At 42.7% G+C, this 15,015-nt stretch overlaps 1 long non-coding RNA gene across 1 annotated transcript; it reads right to left on the bottom strand.

The window, feature by feature from the left end:
• Window positions 1-6,970: 6,970 nt before the first annotated feature.
• LOC128342173 (uncharacterized) lies at window positions 6,971-10,699 on the bottom strand. Its single transcript, XR_008314818.1, has 2 exons — window positions 10,557-10,699; window positions 6,971-7,271 (listed from the first exon to the last, which is right to left on the bottom strand). It is a non-coding gene; the product is annotated as an uncharacterized LOC128342173 (long non-coding RNA).
• Window positions 10,700-15,015: the final 4,316 nt, after the last annotated feature.

Raw genomic sequence — 15,015 nt, 5'->3', positions numbered from 1 at the left:
TTGGCTAGATGGGCTGCGTTGCCCTTCTGTTGCTTTCAGTTGCACTTTGCTCAAGCACTGTTTGAGTGCATTCTTTCATTGCTTGGAGTGAGGCAGAGAAAGAAGCACCCAGCCAGAGCTTAAACAAAGTGTCAGCTTGGAGCAACAGAGTGACCATGTGGCCCATCTAGCCATTAGTGGTTACAGGTGGCAGGGAGAGCGAAGGACAGCATTGGTCTGGTGGCCCCCAGAGCTGTGGGGGGAAGTGGGGGGTGAGCCTCTGGTGGCCCCTAGAAGTGCTTGGGGCAGTGGCAGCCTGTTGACACTGGTCCTCCTGTGCTCCATTGTAGCCATGCGCCTGCCACCCACTGATTTACCAAAGATGTCACTTCATCGTTTTTGCATCATTAGACATTGGGAGCTTGAAAGAGAGAGGGAGGAGAGACACGGGCTAATGCTTTCTAGCATCTGGTTCAAGGCTGCACAACTTCAGCCCTTCAGCTGCTGTTGAACTACAACTCCCACCATTCCTGAATATTGGCCATGTCTGGGGATTTGGGGAGTTAATGAATGAATGAATAGCTTTATTATGATCATAGATCAGATGTAAACACAACTAATTATACATCATTCAGATATGAAATCTATCATACAATGCACCAGTAGATTAAATGTTTTATGGTCAGATCAGATCTAAAGGGTAGAAATTAATTGTTGGCGGATCTTAAGATGTTGGGAGTTGTAATCCAACAGCAGCTGAAGGGCCAAAGGTGCACACCCCTGATCTAACCTCATCTCAATAGTTCCTTATCATCTACAGTAGTTCCATGCTCACTAACCCCTAGCCTTCCTTGTACAGGAACAGAGTCATAAGAACAGTCCTTCTGGATCAGGCCCAAGGCCTATCTAGTGCAGCATCCTGTTTCACTCAGAGGTCCAACAGATGCCTCTGGGAAGCCCACAGGAACGAGCTGAGGTCACGTCCTCTCTCCTGCTGCTGCTCCCCTGCAACTGCTATTCAGAGGTATCTTGCCTCTGAGGCTGGAGGTGGGAGCCACCAGACTAGCAGCCATTGATAGACTTGTCCAGTGTTCCCTTTAACAGGGATTCCCAGATGTTGTTCATTTCAACTCCCAGTATCCCCAGATGCAATGGCCTTTGGCTGGGGATTATGGGAGTTGTAGTCAACAACATCTGAGAATCCTTGTTAGAGGTAACACTGGACCTGTCCTCCATGACTTTAAGCCCTTCTTAAAGCCATCCAGGCTGGTGGCTGTCACCACACCTTGTGGCAGAGAATTCTGGCACTACTCTGCCATGAAGACAAGACTTCATGGCTAGATGGAGTAGCTTGCAAGTATGCTATGCACTTATTTATTTAAGTATGCACAATGCATTTATTTAAAGAAAGCAACAATGCCATGTTATGCGCATGGGTGGGAAGTTTCATGTAAGCAAACTCTTCTGTGTTTTATAATCAAACCACCTATAGCATATTTCCCCATCTCGCTTATTTATTTCAAGGCTGAGCAGCACTTTTCATAGGCTCAAGGCTGCTCCTGATGCTTTATTGTGCTTTCATATGCAGCTGCTCAAGGCTTTCAGAAAAATTTCCTGCATAGTTGAATTCCAACTGCTTCACATTTTAAACATTTCCACTACTCCTAACACCAGGTTCAAAGTGATCCCTTCTCATCATCTTTTCTGAAGCTAAACAGACCAGCTCCAAGATAACTTCTACACTGGTTTGAAAAGAATGTGCTTAGTTTGTCCATTGGGAAATGGTCCTAGCTCTACGAAGCCTAAAACCAGCCCCCTTACCACTTTTCCCCCCCCTATTATAAGAAGTATTGTTCAGGCCTGATACAGTTTCTGTTGCTATTAGCTAGCATTGATTCTCCCAGATCCTCCCCATGGGTCACCTTCCCAACCAGTGGGGTTTCCTTCAACAATTCTACATGCAAGCTCAGAATCCCTTTGAAATGCAAGGCACACATTGTGCTTTCCCTCACCTTCAAGACAAAGTGTGGGATATGACAAATGTTCATATCGAGGAGTCTTGTTAATTAATTAAGATAAAATATTAATTTCCCCACCTGTTGGTTAAAACTTACATAACTCTGGGCAATTCCATATTCCGCTAGATCCCAGGTTTAAATTGCTAGGTCATGTACAAATTCCTTATGAACTAGTAGGTACAAAACAAAGTTTCTCCAAAGACTCAGGCAGTGTTCCCTCTAACAGGGATTCCCAGATCTTATTGACTACAGCTCCCATAATCCCCAGCCAAAGGCCATTGCAGCTGGGGATGCTGGGAGTTGTAGTGAACAACATCTGGGAATCTCTGTTAGAGGGAACACTGGTCTCAGGGAGAAATAGATTATGCCATCTCTGGATTTTGTGTGGGCCTTTGGACAACAATTATTTGACCTCCTTTAACCCCTTCCTCTTCTAACCACATCAATTCCTTCTTTGGCTCCTGTCCTTTGGCCAACTAAAGGGGGTCATGACAGAGGTTTATAAAGTTATGCATGGTGTGGTGAAAGTGGACCATGAGAAAATGTTATCCTTCTAATACTAGAACACCAAGAATCAGAGGATTTTAGTGGTGGAAGGATCTTGCAGGTCCAACCTGCTGCTCAGAGCAGGAATCTGTGACCTCATACTTGGCAGATGGCTGTCCAGCCTCTGAAACATCTACAAAGGAAGAGCCCACCACTGAATGAAGCAGACTCTCCACTGTCAAACAGCACTTACAGGCAGGAAATCCTTCTTAATTTTAAGTCTCAATCTGCTTCCTTGTGAAGTCAACCCCTTGGTTCTAGGCCTGCCCTCAGAAGCCATAGAGAACAAGTCTGCTCCTTCTTTTATATGAAAGCCTTTCAGATATTTTTAAATGGCTAAAATATCTCCCCTTAGTCTTTTCTTCTCCAAGCTAAACATACCCAGCTCCCTCAACCATTCCTCAAAGGCCTTGGTTTCCAAACCCCTCAACATCTTTATTGCCTTCCTCTGAATCTATTCCAGTTTATCAATGTCCCCCTTAAAACGTGAAACTGGATGCTGTATTACAAGTGAGGTCTGACCAGCACAGTATACAGGTGGAACTGTTACTTCTTTTGATCTGGGCATTATGCCTTAATGCTGCCAAATATTGCATTTGCTTTTTTAGCTGCTGCATCACACTATTGGCTTATGTTCCGTTTATAGCTTACTAAGACATCTAGACCCTTTTCACATGTACTGCGTGTCTTTTTTCACAATTAAGACTACCTGTAGACTGTGAACTGCTTTGGATATGGGAGTGGTTTTGATCAAGAAAATGACACATTTTCCTGGGTTAAACACACCCTCCACCAGCATCACTGGTCTGAGCCATTTCACATCTACTCCACAACTATTTTAAAGCTTTAAAAAAAAGATGACAGATCACAGATCTCTCACATCTTGAGTTCATTCACACAATCAAAAACTGTGTTCTACTGAAGCTTGGGAGCTGTCTGTGCCCCCAAATTTCAGTTGTGTGGAAGCAAGTGCTTGCTTCCACACAATCACTTGCTTCCACACTCCCTTACTTCCACTCAATCACTTCTGCCCAGGTTCCCCTTTTGCTTTGTTTCCACACAATCAAAAATTGGGAGCAAAAACAGCTTCCAAACCCAGGTGAATGAGTGAGTGAATGGCCTCCTTGTGTCATTGAGTCTTGAGCATGTCCAAGCCCAGTGTTCTGTTTTCTGAGAGTAAAAAGCCTCCTTTCCCCAAGAATGCTTCTCATCCTTCCCAGTGTCTGCTACAACACCAGAATGGGAGTGTGGCTGCTGTAGTTTTTAATATTTTTGCTGACCAGAAAAATTCTTCATCTGTCTGGTTTCATTAAGGGGTCTGTTTGTTTTTTTAAAAAAAATTAGCACTGCTTCTGTTTCTCCCTTACTTTGTTTTTTTCTTCACATGTTGTGTACATGGTTCTGCACATCTTTTAGCCACCTGATCCCATTCTTCTTTCCCCCCAATCCATTGCAGGCCACCTGGCTTTAAACATGGTTTCAGCTCCATCGTTCTGAGCTATGATTTGACCTTTGGCCGTGGACTTGTAATAAATGTTCATCGTGTGGTGCATTTTGGGATTCCTGGAGGCTGGAAAAGTGAGTCCTGGCCTTCAGAGATCCATGCTGGTGATTGTGTGGGCATGTGGCAGTATGCCCAAAAGGCCATGGCCGATCGTCTGGGGGGAGGTAGATTCATTCCTGCCTTCCCCCCACTCTCCCTCCCTGCCCTGGGAACGGTCATGTTTGTTGACCTTATCGTTTGTTTAATTATTCAATTTATTTAGTATTTTTGTACCCCACCCCAAACTCACATCTCTGATCAACAAACAAATATGCTTATAAATAGTACAATTATAAATTGTACTGTTTATAATGAACATAGGAAGCATGATCCATCTAACTCAGTGGCTGATACCTGACTAATGAAGCTCCAGTACAACGGGAGAAGCAGCAGTTTGGCACTGAAAAATTCCACACTAATGCTGCACCACTGCTGGCTCAGCGGTGGGGGCAAATTTTGACAAGCTTCCCTTACCCACCGAGCACTCTGTCTCACCCAGAAATATGTCCCTGAGGATTGTGTGACCCTCAGGGACATATCTTGTGTGGCACAGAGTGCTTGTTGGGTAAGGGGAGGTTGTTAAAAATTTACCCCCACCGCTGAGCCAGCAGTGGAACTGAGTTAAGTTGAATGTTTCAGAAGCATGTGTGCTTTCCCCATTGTATTTATCTTTGTTAGTCAGGATGTCAGCCAGTATATCTACATTGACTGGCAATGGCTCTCTGAGGTTTCAGACAAGGGTCTTTCCAAGCCCTACCTGAAGATGTCAGAGTTTGAACCCAGGACCTTCTGCATGCAAGCCATGTACTCTCACACTGAACTATAACCCCTCCCATACTGAATTTCGGGACATAAACACTTTCTGTAGGTTTTACTTCCAAGGAGATTCTCATAGGATTGCATTGTGGTGTGAGTTAATGTTGATGAATCTGTAAAGATTGTTTTTCTTTTGTAAAACAGAGAGAAATTTGTGATGAGCAGGGTGGCAAAAGATGCTGCGGTCACTCAGTAATTGCAGTAACTATTTCTTGATATGTATGTATGTATGTATGTATGTATTTATTAGACTTCTCTACCACCCAAACTTTTGTCTCTGGGCAGTTAACATAAAAACAATTAAAACACATATAAAAGTTAAAACAATGCAACAATTTAAAAACAGCCATAAAATTAAAAACAGACCATTTCAAAACACTGGGAAAGCTTGGGTGAAAAGATGGGTTTTCCAGTGTTTTTAAAAAATTGCCAGAGATGGGGAGGATTGTATCTCAGCAGGGAGCACATTCCATAATCTCAGGGCAGCGACTAAGAAGGCCCGTCTCTGTGTAGCTCCCAGACGAGTTGGTGGTAACTGGATATGGACCTCCTCAGATGACCTTAATGGGTGGTATGGATCATAGTGAAGAAGACTCTCTCTTAAATAGCCAGGGCCTAAGCTGTTTAGGGCTTTATACGTTACAACTAGCACTTTGTATTTTGCCCAGAAACCTATTGGCAGCCAGTGAAGCTCCATCAGCAGAGGAGTAATGTGGTCTCTCCGAGATGACCCAGAGACCAGCCTGGCTGCCGCATTCTGAACCACTGGAGTTTCCTGACTACGTACAAAGGCAGCCCCATGTAGAGCGCATTACAAAAGTCAAGTCTGGAAGTTACCAACAAATGTACCACTGTTTTGAGGTCATTGATCTCGAGAAACAGGCGCAGCTGGCGTATCAGCCGGAGCTTTTAGAAAGCACCTCTGGCTACCGTCTCAACCTGAGAAATCAAAGAGAGGTGTGGATCCAGAAGTACTCCCAGACTGTGAACCTGTTCCTTTTGGGGAAGTGTGACCCCATCTAGAACAGGTAGATCAAGATTGTCTCTGGGGTTCTGACCCCGCACAATAAGTACCTCCGTCTTATCTGGATTCAGCTTCAGTTTATTCTCCCTCATCCAGCCCATTACTGCTTCCAGGCAGGCATTTAGAGAGGATATGCAAGCTCCTGAAGAAGTTGGCATGGAGAAGTAGATCTGGGTGTCATCAGCATACTGGTAACACCCAGCTCCAAATCCCCTGATGATCTCTCCCAGCAGTTTCATGTAGATGTTAAAAAGCATTGGAGAGAGTATGGAGCCTTGAAGGACGTCATACTTAAGCTCAGATCTCGAAGAACAACAGTCTCCAATCGATACCATCTGGAATCTGTCTGAAAGGTAGGAGTGGAACCACTGTAAAACAGTGCTTCCCACCTCCAACACTCTCAGATGTTCCAGAAGGATACTATGGTCAATAGTATCGAACGCCTCTGAGAGATCCAAAAGGATCAACAGAGTCACACTTCCTCTGTCAATTCCTAATTGGAGATCATCCATCAGGCCGACCAAGGCAGTCTCCAACCCATAGCCCGCCCAAAAACCAGTTTGAAATGAGTCTAGATAATCAGTTTCCTCCAAGACCGCCTGGAGCTGAGAGGGCACCACCCTCTCAATTACCTTGCCCAGCCATGGGAGGTTGGAAACAGGCCTATAATTGCTCAACTCTGAGGGATCTAATGCAGGCTTTTTTAGAAGAGGTCTAATGATTGCCTCCTTATGACAAGGAGGCATTCTGCCCTCCCTCAGAGAAGCATTTATGATTTCCACCAGGCTGTCTACAACAGCCTCCCTGCTAGATCGAACAAGCCATGTTGGACAAGGGTCAATAGAACAAGTGGTAGGCCTCACCGCTTCAAGCAGCTTGTCCACATCCTCAGGAATCACAAACTGAAACTCCTGAGTTTCATATGCATGCTGTAGATTGTAAATAGGTGCATATGAATTAGATTTCTTGTTTGTTTTCCCATGCTAACATTTTCTGCTCTTTTGACCTGTTGATTAAACAATAATTGAAAATTGACTTGACATAGTATATTGACCAGTCTATGGTTATGTGGTTTACTTAGGGATCGTGTCCTTGGCTCATTTCCTCTAAGAAAATGTTCTCTTCTTCTTCTAATGTTCTCTTCTAAAATGTTATCTTCTCTTCTAATCCAGCTTTTTCATTCTTCAGATCTATTCTTATGACAGCATTTTTCACTGGTTCCGTGGGAAACTATCTCTGTTTCTTCTCCATGGAACCATGTTTCTTCTTTAGAAAAAAAAAATCTCAGCTTAATTGCATCTTTTTCTGCTGTACTAAGGTCTCTAGCTCCTGATTCTTTTTATAACTGAAATAAAATATAAAATTTGATTGAGCCAAAACTTTATTTTGAAATTTTACATCTCCCCCCCGCCCAAATTTGTTGTATTTGAAAACCAATCAAAAGGCAGGATTCAGACTAAATCCTTAGCTATGACTAAGTCCCATTGAAATTAATGGGATTTTAAATTAGTCATGTCTCATTTATTCCAATGCTGCTTAGTCTGGATCTTGCCCAACTCCTAGATCTGAACTTCTGTGATGTCAAGATCCAGGCTTAGATATGAAGTGTAAAGCCAGGTTTTAATGCCAGTGCTCTTCACAAATGCCATTATTTTGTCTGAGCCTGTCAAATTGCTTGTCCCCACGGCTGAAGAAAGGGTTGTGAAAGAAAGGGTCGTGAAAGCAACTGCTATTGAGCAGTTCTTTAACAATCCACGTGATTAGGCTACCCATATGAATTCTGTAATTTCCATAATTAGAATTACAGAAATTGCAATTTATTCTACCACAGAAACCTCTGAGAGCATGCAATTCCATTTCTGACTGTGCCAGTCCCTTGTGTCTGTTGTTTGTGTATTAATTTATTTTTATTGATATTGCACTTGCCTTGAATTTATGCATCACTTTCCTTGTAAAATGGACAGTGGCATATATTCACTGCTCAAAGGGGAAGACCACTCATGTAAGCTGTTGAATGGGTAAATAAGTCACCAGTTGTGTAGCACATCAGTCAACTCACATTGACATGCATTAACCAACCAATACTTATTTACTACCGAGCTGTGCTGCACCGTTTCCCCCCTCATATCATATATTAAATACAGCTGCACCTTAGTGCAAAAGGAGAAGACTTTCATAGAAGGTTTTTCAAGCAGTCATGAACTACAAAAAACTATGGAGCTCAGTAAAGTAGAAGCCCATTAGAAAAGTGGAATTCGTACAGCTAAATGTAAGGGTTGCTGGACCAACTAGTTACAAGAGCAGCTATTAATATGAAAGGTCTTCAGTTTTTGTAGTTGGAGCAAATCTTTCAATCCTTGCTAACTGAACAAGTAAAGTGTGCCATTGAGTCAATTTCGAGTCCTGGCACCCACAGAGCCCTGTGGGGTTTTCTTTGGTAGAATACAGGAGGGGTTTACCATTGCCTCCTCCCGCACAATATGAGATGATGCCTTTCAGCATCTTCCTATATTGCTGCTGCCCGATGGAGTACCAGTGAGGATTCGAACCGGCAACCTTCTGCTTGTTAGTCAAGCATTTCCCCGCTGTGCCACTTAAGGTGACCTTTTAAAGTGGCAATTCTTATATTTAGCAGGTGGGAGAGCAGCTGTCCCTATCCAGTCTCAGCACATTATCCCTCTAGTGGTTGCTGATGCGGTTTACCTTATACTTCTTTTTAGACTGTGGACCCTTTGAGGACAGGGAACTATCTTATTTATTTTTCTATATAAACCACTTTGAGAACTTTTTGGGGGTTAAAATGTAATATATAAATATCCGTAATAATAATAACAACAACAAAACAACAACAATAATAATAATTAATGGCAGAAAGAAAGGATTTCTCTGTTCTGCTGTTGCTTTTCCGAGGGCCTCCCACTATGACCTGGACAAATAATCTAAAGGCCATAGGTGTGCAAAGATTTCCAAACTTGTTGATTTCTTTAGCATATGAAATGGCGCAGTGGGGAAGTAACTTGCCTAGGGAGCAAGAGGTTGCTGGTTTGAATCCCCACTGGTATGTTTCCCAGACTATGGGAAACACCTATATCAGGCAGCAGCAATATAGGAAGATGCTGAAAGGCATCATCTCATACTGCGAGGGAGATGGCAATGGTAAACCCCTCCTATATTCTACCATAGAAAACCACAGGGCTCTGTGGTTGCCAGGAGTCAACACCAACGTGACGGCACAACCTTACCTTTAAAGACATCAACACATAACAAATATGTATTTGCAAGAGACTGTATTTTAACCTTCCCAAGATGGGAGAAAAGAACTATCATTGAACAATGTAAATGTTCCAGTATTTCCAGTAACTCTTCTGATCCTCCTTTTATCTTGCCGCCTTCTACAAATGTGTTCTGCAGCTGGTAGGAAGATCGATGAGAGCAATACAGGAAAAATAAATGCACAACTTGGAGATTAAACTGTGGCTAAGAGTATAGATCCTGGAGCAAATGGCTATATTGAAAGATATACATAGCTTTCAGAAGTCCACAGATGCAACAGGAAATGTATTAGTGCATAGTATCAGGTAATGTTGTTCTCCATTAACCTAAACTGACGCAGAATGGCCTAAGTGGCTGCCATATCTTTAAAATGAAAGGTCCTAACCAGACTGAACCAAGCCAGTTTTTGAGTTAATTAAATTAAAAGATGGGGGCTCTCTGATCGAACATTCCAGAGACCTCTCCTACTTGTTCCATATGCGACACTGTATTTTCTGGTGGCATCAGAAAACCCAAATCTCTGTCCTGCCACTCAGATTGTTTGTAGAACAGGCAGCCTTCACTGACGAACTGGGCTGCTCATATAAATTAGCTTCTATATGGAGCTATAGTAGCTATTTTTCCTCCTGTTTGCTCATTGTTTAATGGCAGGATTTGAACTGCCAAGGACATTGGAGCCTGAAAGTAGCCACTCAGTGCTGATAATAATAGGCTTGTCACGTTTGTCAGAGAGAATTCTTAAACACAGCCATCAAAGGGATGTGTGTGCAAATGTTAAAACCCCCTTTCCCCCCACAACCAGGATTGGAAAGAGTGCATGACAGTGGAGCACTCTTGGCAGTTAGCATTCTTCATCGCATTCTGTTGTTCATGTTGTAACACTAAAGGACAGGTGTGTTTTAAGGCCTATTGCTCTTTGCATTTCTTCCTGCTCTTCTACAAAAGAGAAATTTGTTGTTGGCTTCCCACTCAAGTTCCTGGATATTTTGTATCCGGGACAACCCTTGGACAGGACACCTGACTCCTTACTACAACTTATTACTACAACCTGGACAGGACACCTGACTCCTGGACTGTATAGGTCAATCCAGGACATGTGGCCACCCTTGCTGATAATCACATGGTATGACCTCGCTAGGACTGTATAGCTTCAGAATATAAGTAGTACAGAATGCAGCCCCAGCACTCAGCCTGTCAAGACATGGATTATAATTGTTTCATGTTTTTGCCTGTCAAGATGTGGATTATAATTGTTTCATGTTTGTTGTTTTACACCATTAAACAGATATTAATGTCATTTCCATGACCCCTGTGTGAGGGGCTGGGGAGGGTGAGGGGAAGGCAGGATTGCACCTACCCTCCTTCAGATGATCCATGCTGTTTCTTCGGTTGGGCTGTTAACACGCCTGTTAGAAGTGATAGTTCAAACCATTGCTCTTAGCACTGCAGTAACCTCTTCTGGCCACTAGAGGCATGAGGAGTTGTGTTAATAGGTCTGTCTTGGTCCACAGATGCAACAGGAAATGTATTAGTGCATAGTATCAGGTAATGTTGTTCTCCATTAACCTAAACTGACTCAGAATGGCCTAAGTGGCTGCCATATCTTTAAAATGAAAGATCCTAACCAGACTGAACCAAGCCAATTTTTGAGTTAATTAAATTAAAAGATGGGAGCTCTGTGGTTGAACATTCCAGTGACCTCTCCTATTTGTTCCATATGCGACACTGTATTTTCTGGTGGCATCAGAAAACCCAAATCTTCTCTGTCCTGCCACTCAGATTGTTGGTCAGTTAGAACTATTCAGTTGTTGTTGTTGTTGATGATGATGATGATGATGATGAAGGATAGTGCCTGTTTGGGTATGTTGTTCTCGTTCTCTCTCTCTCTCTCTCTCTCTCTCTCTCTCTCTCTCTCTCTCTCTCTCTCTCTCTCTCTCTCTCTCTGTGAGGTTTGCTTTTCTTAATAAACCTTTGTTTGTTTTTTGAACTCAGCCTATTGACTCCAGATAATCTCTTGGGCTAAACTTCTTTACCACCAGAGCATACTCTGCTGTATGAGGATTTTAATGTTTTTCTTCACACCCCTCAACAGGATTATGGGCCCAGAGTTCTGAGACTGGTGAAGAAAAGAAAACAAGATTTTGAAAATTCTTTTTCCTGAAAAAAGACAAGACCCCCCCCCCCCCCCGCAAGATGGCGACAGGACAAATGCTACAGAGGACTGAAAAGTTACAAGGTCCTGATTTTGAACTGTGGTCTTTCAAAATGCAGATGCTTCTAAAAAGCCACGGAATCAGCAGGATCTTACACACAGAGCGCCCTGTCAGAGAAGGAGGAGAAAGACAGGCCTGGGACAGTGGAGATGATAAAGCCACCAGGATAATTTGTTTATCGGTGAGTGACTCTATATTAGTGCATTTAAGAAATAAACAGCATGCAAAGGATATGTGGAAGACCCTGGAGAAGTGGATGAAAGAAAGTCAGCTGTCCCCAAGGTGAATCAAATTATAAAGATATGTAGTAAGAAACTAAAGAGGGAGAGGATCTGCCTAAGCATGTGAATGAGTTGTTGGGGACTTTATGACAGCTGTAAGCACAGGGCTATCCACTTGCTATCACCAACACCCTCCCAACTTGGAAGTTGACCATCTTCCCCTTTCCAAAGATCTTTGCCTATCCAAAGATGAAGATCCAACTAGGCAGGCCTCTGCTTTGCTCAAACATTCCACAGATTAAATCTCCTGATACTAAACAACTCAGTTAAAGATGACCACCCAGGAGAATTTATGTATCTGGCTCCAAAATGTCCGCTATAGACTTTGTAATGATCTCTGGGAACCTCCTTTCGTATGCTGAGAGCTTCAAGGTTGTCCTGCACCTCGATAGTGATCACTTTCCGGTGTCATTGCAACTTGTGTCATTCGTTCAGCAGCTCCACATTGAGGATCGTTTTCATCCCTTCCTTTTACCTGCAGGCAAAGCTAGCTGCCGAGCTAAATGGACCCTCCAACTAGACAAGCAATTGCTGCAATAATGGGAACTGAAACTGATTAGTTTCAAGGAACAAATTGTGGAGAAGCCTTGAGCAGCCAGTTTTGCACAAAGCAGCCAATCATCAGATATTATTGCCTTTAGACTTTGGCCTAGTCCTCACTCTCAGGGCCAAACAACAGCTGACATGCTTAACTTTACTAAATAGGAGTTGTGTGTGTGTGTGTCCACAATCCAGATTGGTGGTGTGTGGGGGTGTTAATCCTTTGTCTTCGCCACAGTCCCATTTGGGTCACACTGCCCCCACTCCATGGCAGTTGCCATGTATTCCAGGAGGGATGTTTCCATTGATTCCTAAGCAAGCTCACAGAGTTTCTGGGAAGATGAAGTGTGTGTGTGTGTGTGTGTGTGTGTGTGGTGGGGGGGTAGCTTGTACACCACCCTGAGCTCCTTGGAGGAAGAATGGAATATAAAATATAAAATAATAAGTAGTGGCTCTGGTGCTGAGTCTGATTCTATCATTTGAGATGGACAGTAGTTGAACTACAATTCAACTCTGCCCACACCCCTGCTTCAAACCAAGCAGTGTTGACTACTGAGGCATTAAAGCCAGTTGTAGTAACTGCAGACCATTTCGCACACTGCACACTTAGGTATAGACTTAAGATGTTTTAAGTGTACACCTAAACAATGTAAAGGGTGAATAAAACCAGTATGTGTATATAGGTACCTTTGTCAGGTAGCTGTGATGAGCTGAATATCCCAGTTGATGGAAGCAGCAAACTCTGTCTAATATATAAAATGGCCTTAAAATAACTGACATGTATTACAGACTGGATATATGCATCAGTGCAAAGCTGGACATATCAGCACATTTTTGCCATACCACGGAAGGCATTCAATTCATTTTAGCATCGTATTAGTAATTCAAGCCATGCAGATTCTCTCAGAGGCTGAGGTTACCCTCTGCCTACTTTATAGCTAAGTGCCTATTCCCAGGAAATACTACACCCAGGGCCTGTTCTGCCTTTCTACTTTATTCACAAATGGAGAGCTCGTGGAAATCAATGGGAAGAAAATAGGCCAAACCTTGGGGCGAATTCATCACCTGAGAAGACTATACACTGCTTTTGGGGCATGTTGATGGGAGGCTCTTATTGATCTTCAAATGGTTTTTAAAAATCCTTAATATAATTCTCATAGTTTTAAATGCTGTTTTCAAGATATCCATCCACCCTTCAAATGAGTTCCTGGCAGGAGAGCACAACGTGACATACTGAACAGTCCAACACAGAAGATCATCAGGGTTTATATATATTTTTTATCAGTATTGATAATGCTATCTATATCTATATGAACCAATATTTTTTTAAAAAGAGGATTGTGAATGGAATGTTTATTTTTGTATACAAGATAAGGATCAAATAGATGGTGATTTGAAGGTTAATTATTAGACACTGAAAAATATCCTTTTTAGTTACCTCCTAGGCCACTAAACTATGTCTCTACAAGCGAAATATGTGACAAAAGCGAAATATGTGACAAAAATGTCATGTCAGATCTGAAATCTCATGTATTATATTGGTGAAGGAACATAATAGGGCATTGGTAGGCAGCAGGAAGGTTAAGGTTTGTTTCTTTTTGTTTTTAGGACATCCTCTCTCTCTTTTTGTTTGGCATTTTCTCCCCACCCCCACCCCCGCCCGCCTTTGACAGTTAACACGAACTGTCACTCACTGTCAATGGTTTCCATCTTTCTTCCCTCCTCCTCTCCCTTCCCTCTCTCCTTCCACCAAACGTCCAGTGTTATTGGCTATGCCCTGATGACTGACAGGAGAAGACCATCTCTTTGGAAACTTGAAGCATTCTGTGACTGCAAAGCATACATGCTCTCTGTGGCTTCAGGAGTGGTTTTTGGTTCTAGGCAGGAGATCTGGGCTTCCTCTCCAAAATTAACATTCTTGGGTATGCATTGCAGTCCCTCTTAGCACCCCAAATGCCCCCCCCCCACAACAGAAGTTTGTAGAGGCTCTGTGCCTATCCACGTGCTCTGTTAGTATTCATCAATGTATTAATAGATAGTTAGGTTCCAATAACCACATGAAACTATTTTTGTGAACCCAAGTGGGCTTTTCAGTGAAATCCTGAGTATTATACTGGCACAGTCATGCCAGTATATATAGTTTAGATGAGGAGTATTTTCAAGATTTTGCCATTATAAGCCTGAATATTCTATTTATTATAAAACCAAAGGTATCCACCCAAACCCTCTGAAAACAGGCACATATCAAGTAGGGGACATGAGACACCACTCTGCTGAATTTGGTGTAGTTAAGTTGGGAAATGGCTGAGATACAGCAGTTTACGCTTTTAACTACTAAAAAGAGAAGTAGTAGACAAAACCATTGTCCGAACGATTCTAATCTTTGTAGGTGTAGACACGTCACAGCATCTAAATATCCTTTCCAAGGCCTTCATCGCCACCCTACCAAATACTAGTCTGCGGCATATTTCTTGACTGCTGGATCCTTTACAGTTGATGGTCGATCCTAAAAGGCAGAAGCTATCCACCTTTGTCTTCATTGTCAGTTCTGAGGCTGGTTGCTGTACCCATTGTCATTAGTTTAGTCTTCTTTACATTTAGTCATATTCCCATTTTTCACTGTGACTTGACTTTCATTACTAGAGCTTGCAGATCATCTACATTCTCAGCTATCAGAGTGGTGTCATCATCATAGTGCAGGTTATTGATGTTTCTTCCTCCAACTTTAAAACCATGCTCATCTTCTTCTAATCCAGCTTCGCTCAGTATCTGTTCAGCATAT

This window comes from Hemicordylus capensis, chromosome 2 (genome assembly GCF_027244095.1).
Source record: "Hemicordylus capensis ecotype Gifberg chromosome 2, rHemCap1.1.pri, whole genome shotgun sequence".
Classification (NCBI taxonomy): Eukaryota; Metazoa; Chordata; class Lepidosauria; order Squamata; family Cordylidae; genus Hemicordylus; species Hemicordylus capensis.
Note: the sequence above shows the minus strand (reverse complement) of the source record. Positions and strands in the feature narration are given on the sequence as shown.